This window comes from Macrobrachium rosenbergii, chromosome 43, assembly GCF_040412425.1.
Source record: "Macrobrachium rosenbergii isolate ZJJX-2024 chromosome 43, ASM4041242v1, whole genome shotgun sequence".
Lineage (NCBI taxonomy): Eukaryota > Metazoa > Arthropoda > Malacostraca > Decapoda > Palaemonidae > Macrobrachium > Macrobrachium rosenbergii.
In genome coordinates, this window is record NC_089783.1 from 26,554,125 (window position 1) to 26,566,624 (window position 12,500).

Sequence of the window (12,500 nt, forward strand, 5' to 3'; positions counted from 1 at the left end):
TATATAAAATGCATCATACTCGATGGGAATGAGAAAGAGTGCGTGCAATACATAGGTAACTTTCATAGTTATATGTAGAAATGGGGAAGTGCTGCTGCTAAGTCTTCTATCTAGGTATGCGAATCAAATGAAGACCCATAAGTGATTAGAATGGTGTTATGAATGAGGTACGTACTAGAAAAGGAAGACCTTAATAAGTAAGAAACGTGGGCGGTTGGACGCGTTGCTGATGAGCTTTCTGCCTAGGTGTATGAAGAGGCGAATGTTGTTTAAGTTACTGCCATAGAGAACATCCACAATTCAGCTGCGGAAGTAGTACGTATGTGGCACTGGCCTCTGTGTTGTCTCTTCTATGGAGTTGAACCCCACTTGTGGAAATGTAATATATATATATATATATATATATATATATATATATATATATATATATATATATATATATATATATATATGTATATATATACACACACACACATATATATATAGATATATACATATATATATATATATATATATATATATATATATATATATATATATATATATATATATATATAGAGAGAGAGAGAGAGAGAGAGAGAGAGAGAGAGAGAGAGAGAGAGAGAGAGAGAGAGAGAGAGAAAGTTGATAAGTTATGGTTTTTGGTCGGAGAGAAAACCAATGAATATAACGCAAGACGTCATTACAGAAGAGGAATTTTCCTTGGAAGGGTGTCGGAAAAGGTTCGAATAGCTGAATCGTCTTTCCGTTTCCCCGTTTAAAAATGTCTAACATTTTATGTGGGAGTTGGACTACGGAAAATAAATGAAATTCCATAAAAACTCTACGACAATAAAATCACAAAAAACTTAAAAGCAAAAAGAATGTAGTGACTGCCGTAATCTCAAAACAGAAAGCCTCATATAACAGAAATTCCGAATATAATAAAAAATTCTGAAGCATCTACTAATGAATAAAATGAAGCACCATTATACCAAAGTAAACAAGACATCCCTAGAGTTAAAAAAAACTCAAAATATTGAAAATGATGGAGCTCTATGTGTAATAAGCTTGGGGCCATTCAACAGAGAAAATATCATATCATAGCTACTACAAGTTCCAATGAATGCTAAAATTAGAGAAATTAACTCCAAAAGATAAAACAAAGAATTGACCAATAACGTATATTCTCAAGTCCAATATCAAGACAATATGAAACTCCTAATGCAAACGGAATACCCAGTAATGTCCCTGTAACATACACACACAATTAGAAAACTACAGTATAAAAAATATAAAGGGATACATACATACATATATATACATATACATATATATATATATATATATATATATATATATATATATATATATATATATATAAAATACATATATTGTCACAAATATATGCTGCTCTTGTCTCTCCATTCTCTTAACATAGGGATCAATTTCCTTTAAAGATAGGACAGCAAGACTAGGAGTATAGTAGAGACCACAGACACACTTACAGTGGTAGTTGTCACAGTTTTGAGAGAAAGGTCAAGGGTGATATACAAATTAGCTTAGTCATGTAGAGGATAAGCATACTAGTAGTTCCTGTAACCCTTGTCCCCAAAACCTGTATCCCTGTAATCTTTTCGCTGGTTATTAACTGTGTTTCAGAACTGTCGGGCAACCACTCCTCGATTCTCGCCAGCTCCCGTAGCTTGAAGGCCAGCTCCCGTAGCTTGAAGGCATGTAGGAAAAAATAACATCCAAAAATAGGCTGAGTGAAGCCAGTTTCCTGGTCAGTCCCGCTTCAGTCATCCTTTAGAGCAGACCTATGATCTGCTACGTCCCGAATCTTGGGCCATATCCCTTTGTCTTGGCATGCTGCCACACTGGTCTGAGGCCTGGCGACAAGCCGCCACCAGTTGTTTGTTATGGAAGACCTATTGGATCAACTGGATACTTTGCAATAGTGCATGTTGCAATCTGGATTTGCAAAGTAAGCCTGGATTTGCAATTGAGTACCAGTGCCTATTCCTCTCATTAAATCTCTCATCTTTTTTCTTTAGAATTCATCCCCAAGCGCAAAACCCCTTGCTTAAACTAGTATGTGCGTTCCCAATGTGAATTAAGTTTATTAATGAGATAATCCTTTGTTCAGTGACAGAGTAAATCAGCCTTCCATGGTGATAGATTATCGCAAGTGAGAGAATCTTTCAATCACAAAGCCTTACCTGGATCATTCTATTTCCAGGGACGTTACATTGTTCAACCTCGCATTCCTGCCATACCTCTTGCTTGGAAGACTCTTGCCTTTTGTGGCAGGCTACTTGACATCCAACATTTCCAGAAATCAGTAATTACAAAGGAATCCCTAGAGGGGACCCAGATTTCACTGTGCTATAGATTGTAGCAGTAATGTATTTACTGTAATCAGAATCAGTATTCTGTGGTGTTGTTAAGTCTACCAGTAACTTTCTTTATTGTGAGTTAAATCAATATTCCTTTAATTGAATTGCTATGTTGTGTGCAACAAAGTAGTATCTTGTATGGATCAAAGCTTTCAACTGGCGACCTACCATTATTCTTATATGTAATTTTGTATATATCATGTATTATTTGGTATTTACAGATGTCCACGGTGAGTGCGATTCAAGGCTTATCCTAATAATTATCTAATTGATGTAATTAACAGTGGACAACTGTAAAATATATATATACATATACATATGTGTACAGTATATGTATATATGTGCATGTAGCCTATGTGTGTATGCAAGTATGTATCTATATATAATACACATATATACTATACAAGACACACACATATATATATGTAAATATATATATATATATATATATATATATATATATATATATATATATATATATATATATATATATATATATATATATATATATACTAAGCCCGTTGGAATGGGCAACAAGGCACTCTTGACAAGACCTTAAGGAAAACAACAAAATTCACCATCGCCTCTAGCGCCATGCAAAATGGTCTCTGAAATTCCGCCACTCATGTCATTACCGTAATTTCACCTCCACGATTCTCCATTCATCACTAGCCATTAGCATCATACATGTCATCCGAGTAGGTCTGAGTCTTGTCATTATTTTGTTACCCAAAAAAGTCCAGCTGGCACTGATACATAATATTCTTCCGAGGATAGTATGATGTATACTGTATATCCAAGAAATCTTCACCTCCCTTTCATCATTATTCCATCTACTGTTAAACTAAGATATACTTAACTATTAACCATCTACTGTATATTTGGAATTTTTCCAATTTCCCTTGAGGTATCAATTCACACCCTAGAATGACAACTCTTCTGCACACTGTATTTGCAAACTGACAAAATCTTTTAGTTTAATTCATATCTGTAAGGCACTACAAATCATATTAGACTCAAGTACTGTATAACCTTGGAAGAAAAAAATAGTGTATATGTAAATAAATATATATATATATATATATATATATATATATATATATATATATATATATATATATATATATATATATGTGTGTGTGTGTGTGTGTGTGTGTGTGTGTGTGTAATTGTAATAACCACAATGCCCTCTTCACTTCTCGAATTCTACACACTTTTCGGATGCGCTGATCACTACAAAGCATTAGATCCAAATGCAATAAATATGAAGTAACTGCAATGCCCAGTAGTATCACAACGAGGATGCAGGTTTGAATCCCGATACCGGACATCACGGAGAGAGAGAGAGAGAGAGAGAGAGAGAGAGAGAGAGAGAGAGAGAGAGAGAGAGTATCGGTTGTTATTCAGAGTTTTCCCGGGCAGTGCTGGGTTGGTCAGCTAGTATGTATGTAAGTATGTATGTATGTATGTATGCATGTGTGTATGTATGTATGTATGTATGTATGTATGTATGTATGTATATATATATATATATATATATATATATATATATATATATATATATATATATATATATATATATAATGTACTAGTTACTTTTTATTCATATTTCCTGCATAAGGATTTAAGGCTTTGTAGTGACAAATGAATCCGGAGTGTTAAGAATTCACTGAGTTAGGAGGGCACTGCGGTTAGTACATTCTATATATATTCTAGCTGACCAACCCGTGCTGCCAAGGAAAACTGAATAACAACCGATAAACTCTCTCTCTTTCACTCTTTCTCCTCTTTCTCCTTCCTAACACCCATCTCCTCTCTCTCTCTCTCTCTCTCTCTCTTTCTCCTTACTAACACCCCCTCTACTCTCTCTCTCTCTCTCTCTCTCTCTCTCTCCCCTTTCCTGCTAAGATAGTTGCTTCCATTACATTGCTCAGAATTTTTGACATTCTATATTTCACCCTTCCTCACCCCCCGCCCAATCCATTTCAGGGATGAACTTGGACCTAAAGGGCATCAGGAGTGTCACTATTCATCTCAGTGACATAGAAAACTATGGATTAAACATAATATGTCATTTTGTACATTTTATTTTTCATCCCATCTCACCCTCCCCCTTCCTATTGGGGCTGAACTTGGGCTTACAAGGCATTAGGAGTGTCACTATTCATCTCAGCAACCTCGAAAACTATGGATTAGAACATTAGACACTAATACCTGTCATTTTCTGTTATTTTCACATGTCATCCCCTTCCCACCCCCATCCCCCTTTGGTGCCAGTGGTGTCTTACCCCCACAGCATTCTTTTCCAGATAGTAAGTCATATTTATACCAAGTTTGGTTGAAATTGCTCTATGCATTTCAGAGTTATGCTGGAACAGACACACATACATACATCCATTTATATATATATATATATATATATATATATATATATATATATATATATATATATATATATATATATATATATATATATATACATATATACATATATATATATATATATATATATATATATATATATATATTACCTTGCTGCTTTGTTCATTCTTATTGGTAGCATGCCAATTAATAGTTGATATTATAGCCACCATTCTATCTTTAGAACCGATGTATTCAAATACAAAGCCAACCCGCATAAAAAAACGCTACAACATAATGGGTCTCAAGTTTAGGAGGAAAAATCTAGTAGACAAATTTGTTAAATGTGCAATGCAGTTAATTTTATGCAGTTAGTTTTCTTACTATGCAAATAAATTTCCAGCAAAAAAAATGGAGGACAGAACACTGGACGATAGAACAGAATGGGGAAAGAAAACTATGAGGTAAAAAAAAAAAAAAACTTAGGAAGTATCGCGAAAGTTGTACACCAGAACATTCTCTAACGGTCTAACCAGTCAAAATTTATAAGCAAAAAACCAAATGAAGATTCAAATTCTGTGTTACTTTTATTACTGGAAACCCTTCTGTCACCAGCATAAGGGAATGGGGTTTGAGAAAATTCTGACACACCATAGTGATGCTTTAATAGGGTTAAATCGGGATCACTATGTCATTCCTAATAAAATTTATGGGGGTAGAACACAGCAACTGATATCTTAACGCCTTCACCCTTATAACACTGGAACACCACAATCGGAAACCATTACCAGTAATTAGTAAGCTGAGTACAATGTACCCGGCTATCTGGAATATAAAGGGAAACCCCGGGTCACCAAAACAGGCACTTTACATGTTTTGAGATTTACTTAAACCATTCTGTGCAAACTTACAGGACCTGAAAACAAAATACTACCACCACTGGCTAGCGATTCGACAGCGGTACAATATCATTTCCAAGGTATAATTTGAGAATTTGCATGCCTTGGAACTATTAGCCGAATGAAAAAGACACTACTGAGCACTAATCCTCGCGGTGCACTTCCAACTTGGTCGCCTCAACAGGACTGGATGGCCATTACTATCTCTCTTTCAAACCAATGACCATAAAACAGAGGCCTTTGATTAAGGTGAATATCTGTAACAGTAAAACAAACCACAGAGTAATGATTAATATCAATGAACTGCATCCCAAAGCACTAAGTTTAATTATTTTTCATGTGCCAATTTTTCCACTTAATCGCCAAATCACAGTGGGCATACTTTCATTCAAGAGGGATATGCTGAGAAACAACATAACTAAGTATCTTATCTGTCAACGTTCCTGCAGATGAAACCATCGATCTAATTATCCACCGTAACTACGTAGCCTGAAATACTAAACGTGCTCATGTACATCTTTGAAATCCTGGTGGCCCCTAACCCTAACCCCAACAACAACAAACAAACCTTTATAATAAAAATGGACATAAGTAACTTTCAAAATACCCCTATGCTGTGAAATAACTTTTTTCACCGATCTACAAAAACTTAGAATGCGACTTAAAGCAAAAATCATTTATGTTTACTATTAAATGCCAATGCACTTTACATCCCAAGGCAATGACAGCAGTCAACTTACTTTGAATAAACCTGGGAAGAGGAACCAAAACAAAATGTAAAATCACGGTATTTATAAATAAAATGATCTCAGTTCATGACTTTTCGAATACGATTCCTTTCTAAACAGCTGCAGGGCTTCCCCATGATGGACGAAGCGATAAATGAACAGCGTTTAATGGTATTTACAACGGCTTTATTCGTGCCAGGATGCAAAAGTAATGACAACTTTGTCTTGAATCTTACAGGATTGTGCAACATAATATCCTTTAACAACACATTAATGTCTAATTATGACATTCACTAACTCTTCGTTGTTTGCTCGCAAGAACGGTGATATGTCGGCTTCGTGGATCTAGATGAAAACTCATAGGTATTCCTTAGTCCCGAAATACCCCTCAAAAATTTATTGTACAGATGGTCTCAAAAAAGTAAAGACTGCCCTCAATAAAACAGCAATTTGAACATATTATGGAAATCCAATAAATATCCCATTCGGAATACTCAAAAATTATCCCACTGCTTAACCCCTGTGTGAAAACCCCCAAAAATTTTAACATTTACAATTCGACTGCCGTCGTGACACTGAGATGAGCACTGAAGTGGAGAAATGTCTACAAAAGTGAACACACCAAAGGCTAGATGCGTGTTACATTCTCTCAAGCAATAAAAGCTACAAGAAAATTACATTATTATATTTTTTTTCTCACACCAAAGATCATAATCATGTTACGATTCTCTCTCTCTCTCTCTCTCTCTCTCTCTCTCTCTCTCTCTCTCTCTCTCTCTCTCTCTCTCTCTCTCTCTCTTAATTCTGAGGTCAGAGATCAAACTATTCGCGAAACTGTTCCTCACGTACCACTAATCTCGCATCAGTGAATATCCAGAACACTGCCGTCACGAATATTGAAACTTAACACTTTAAATGATATTAAAGTCAGTTCTTTGCGTCACTCTGCAAAATACAAGCTAATATATAAATGATGGTTTCCCCTCAACTATATGGCAGTAGAGTAGTGGCACACCAACATCTACTTCTGTACATTCCACAAAGCGGTGCCCGATATTACATAAACATGTAATATAGAGAGCTAAATATGTAAAATGATACATAGTACATTACACTGATATTCTTATATGTACATATATTTACGTTTTGCATATACAGTTTCCATTAGATGAATTCCACGCTAAATGCGAATGAAACAAATAAAGATTGAAGCTTCTGAGATGACCTGTTTGCCTAAGAAAACCCCGACAGGATGAAAAATGAGGAATTACGTAAAAATGGTAAAGTGGTTAGAGTAGACGAAAGGATAGGTAAGAGATTTTGAGAAGATTCGGTTATGCAGAAAGAGGAGATAACAATAGTTTGACGACACACTATTTAGAATATGACCCAGAAACGGTTGGAGACAGTGTGAAAGAGGTACTGGAAAGGAAGAGCGAGCTTTTAATACCCAGGGAGAGCGAAATTACGTGCAAGATTGGGAATGACAATGCGTGTACGAAGTTCTACATGCTGATGATGGGACGGAATGGAATATGAGATTTAAGCCAAAGGCCAAGTACTAGAACCTACTCGGTCATTCAGCGCTGCAAGGGAAATTAAGAGTAAAAAGGTTTTCAAGTTGTAACAGAAGGAAATCCTCGCAGCTGCAATATGAAATAATTGTTAGGAGACGGCGGAAAGTAAGATGGAAGAAAGAGAATACGAATGGAGGTACAGTAAAAGTAATGGAAAGGGTTGCAGTTAGGGGCCGAATGCAAGCTGATGATGGGCCTTCTGTGTAAGTGTATAAAGCAATTAATGTTGAGGAAGTTTTAATACACAGGGGTTCATTCGCGATTTTGCAGTTACTGTACGAATGTTTCAGTGGCCGTTCTATTTTTTATTCAGCAGAGCTACCCCCTGTTAAGGGAAAATGGATTTATATAAACAATATATATCATATACGTATGTATTATATATATTATATACTCGTATATGTATATATATATATATATATATATATATATATATAGAGAGAGAGAGAGAGAGAGAGAGAGAGAGAGAGAGAGAGAGAGAGAGAGAGAGAGAGAATGTGCGCTCCGCGTATGTTTATGCGTGTGCGTGCGTTTGTGTGGTTTTAAACTTGACAGTTACAAAATTTTACTTAATCATTGTCATATACTGTATATGATCTTATTCACTTAACAATTACCATCACACCCTAATTATGTACTCTTCTAACTCGAAAATATATCTTCATTACTGCTATAATTCAGCTTACAAAAAAAATCAAGCCATCTAAATCATTCCCAAAATACGTTAAAATCATTCGATAACTTATTTTCCTAGCGAGAGTCCATATTTTCCCCCACATATATAAACCATAACAAAAAAAATTTTCTTTTCAGCAGTAAGCCATTTTCCCTCATTCAGAGTGCTGGCAGGAAAAAAAAAAAAAAGACGAGTCACCACTGTATTCATCCTTTAGTTACAGCTTCAAATATTTACGCAGTGTGTTCATCATCCTCCACACACACATCACTCACAACTACCAGAAAAGGACAGTACCATTTAAAATATGTGCCAGGCTCCACGAAAGAGTGTGATCTCATTACTGTATCGATGACAGCTGACGAGCCACTTTCATCATCCTCATTCAACATATTGGTATTCTGACAATACACTGTCTTGATATCACAATGACCTGGAGAGAGAAAGCTGCCATGCTTGTAAGTCTACATACCGTGAATGTCTTCTCCCATTGCCCAACTTTGTTTACGGTATTTTCGGTTTTGGCACTGATACAGCTTATCATCATGGTGCTGTAGTAAGAGAACATCATGATGTAATTATCCCAGAACGACCGATACAGATAAGGGAATAATAATAATAATAATACATCCGATATACTGTAATTTCAAGATCCTCTGAGTCAACTCAAGCCCATAGCCAATGCAAAACACCGATGTTTACTTCACGACTCGTATGGAAGTGAAGAGGGGGATGAAAACACCGATTAGGCACAAGGTCGAACAATGACGGTCATTAAAAACGAGGGAAAAGAGAACAGAAGACAACAGGCATACGCGCTCGTAAACACACGGGACTGAGAAAACAAGTAGCGGTGAAAGGGGGCAGTTATAAAGGAGGACGATTTCCTCATACGCAGAGCTGCAATGGATACATTTTAATTGAGATGGTCTGCGGGATCTGCTCTCTCTTATGCATTGCGTGTTTGGCTATGGAATAATACACACAACAAAGGGACGGAGGGGTAGGAGGAGATGAAGTAGAAGAGGGGTGGGGGGTTGGGAAGAGGAGAGAAGGTGACGAAAGAATATATATATATATATATATACAGAAATAGTGACCATAAAAATGATTACATATATTGCGGAGATAGTGGGTCTCTGAAGTTCATCTGAGAGGCCTTGCCTCGAATACTTCTCGGGAACCTTGTTAAGGATTACGTCATATACTTCTCTTCACTAGAATTAGGAATGAATTCAAAATCAAACAACTATACTGTACACCTCCGAAAGCTCTCTCTCTCTCTTTACGCGCGAGAATGTTACGCAAAGCACCTTGAACGCAGCTCTAACGGGTGTGTTCATTTTTCCTTACATTACTCAAAACAACGAAATCCCGAAACTCAACTGAAGCCAATCATTCTCAGGCACCATTCTCTCCCAATAAATAATATAATTAAATTTCCTCTTTATTATTAACATCATCTTGATTGGCTGAAGATGTTTCTTCCAATACCGACAGCATCAAATCTTTTTTTATTTTTTTTGGTAAACAAACTGGCTAAAAGATGACAATGTTGTGCTTGACCTGGTTCCCTATGTTTGATACAAAAAGCATGCAAAAGCATGCAAACAGAATACAGGAAAATATATAATTACTAATAACATATCTTATTCATCATATCCGTAATCTAAAACAAAAATCTCGCAGTAAACTATTACTTATATCCTATGATACTAAGAGCTGAGTAGGAACTTTAGTTGGGGGTAAAAAGAAACATGGCATCGCATTTTACAGTTATCAATAAACATAAATATTGGTTGGTCACTGCTTGTGCTCTGATTACAGTAATTATCCAGAGAAACCCTCGGCATTCTCTTCTCACAACATAAATAAATATTTAAATAAAATTATACAGATTAACACATACACCTACACACACACACACACACACACACACATATATATATATATATATATATATATATATATATATATATATATATATATATATATATATATATATATACAGATTAACACATACACCTACATATATATATATATATATATATATATATATATATATATATATATATATATATATGTATGTATATATATATATATATATATATATATATATATATATATATATATATATACACACATACATATAACGTCAGCAAGGAAAACCAGGTTCTATATTCGTGAAAGGCATAAAAAAAAATATATATATAGATAAAACATGCAGTATGTGTGTGGGGGTATTTTATCCGGCTAAACGTTAGAGTAAAATTTTCATACTTATGTGGGTAAGGTGTTTTGCTTCTTCAGTTAACAAACCTAGGCATTCTTGATTTCTCCCTTATAACAATTAAATGACGATATCTGTTTTTTTCCATCATATCTTTCAAAAAGAAAATTAAACTATGGTAGGCATACTTGCAATAGTACAAATGTACTGACTATGGCGTATATATATATATATATATATATATATATATATATATATATATATATATATATATATTTATATATATATATATATACATATATATAAACTCCATAGTTAGTATATTTGACTTGTGCATGTATGACTACCACTTGACATTAATTTTGACATTTTTTTCTTAGAAAGACATGATGGGAAAACAGGTTTATGTTGCACAGATATCTTCACTTAATTGATATATGGGAGAAATCAAGAATTCCTGGGTCTGTTAACTGAAGAAGCAAAATCCTACTCTCCGTAAATATGAATTTTACTCGGTAACGGTTAGCAGGATAAAATATCCCACATGTACACAAATGTTATTTTATAAGAAAAATCAAAATCACACAGACACAAACCCAAAACCGAAAAAAAAACTTTAGGAATGAAAATCCATCGCAAATAAAAGACTTGGTCAACCATTAATGACTCTTTGTATATCTAGTAATTTTTTGTTTGATGCTGGAGTTTCCCCTTCAACGAACATCTGAACAGGCTCATGAATTCCTCTTCCAAAATAATAAGACCACGAAGAAAAGAGAACACCTTGGGAAACTCAAGAAAGTCATTTCAGCAATAAGCTCAGCAACCCAGACAGTTTCAGTCCTGAGAACCTCTCTCTCTCTCTCACACTCGAAAGACTTGTTAATGCGTGAAAGAACTGCATCTTTTCTCCATTTCTTCACAGCACTAGGGCCAATTAAGGCACCGTGGCATGACAGCCACTCACACGCAGGTTCCTCAGCTGTAGCTGAACCTCGAGCTTCGGATCGAGTGATAGCCCACTGCTGGTGATCAAAACATTTTCTTTTTTGATCAATTTTCCTCCCACAGATTGCGGTTTTCCATTAGAAACGAGTCGTGCTAGAATGTCTCTGATCGATAATTGCCACTCTTCGACTTCCGATTCGGCTTTTTGAGATGAAATCAGTTGTGCAACAATTATTTCATCAATATTTGTCATTCGTCATGCCTCCGATTATAATTCTGGAATTAAGACCAGTTTCATAAGACAAATAATGCTTAAATCTTATCAATACCGAAATTGGCAGAAACTGATACTGCTTACTGAAAAGGATACCAGACACATAACTGTTTTGGCATTTTTTTGAACTATCACAATTTCTCAAACACATCTGAGCAGTACAGATAAAAAATTTCATATCTGACTGGGCACAATGCCGTTTCTCAATATCAACGGTTCAGTTGTAATCTATTGGCTATGCGAACTATGTCGGGTTCATTAACGAACACCGATAGTTAACCTGACAGGCTCGTTCCTTGAAATTCATAGATGTGGTATATACAGGCTACATGAGTAAATTCATTTCAATAAAACAAATGTCACTCAAGAGTTCTCACAATTTGTCCTCACAAGTAATTTACTCATCGTAATAATTCCATGCCAAAAAGA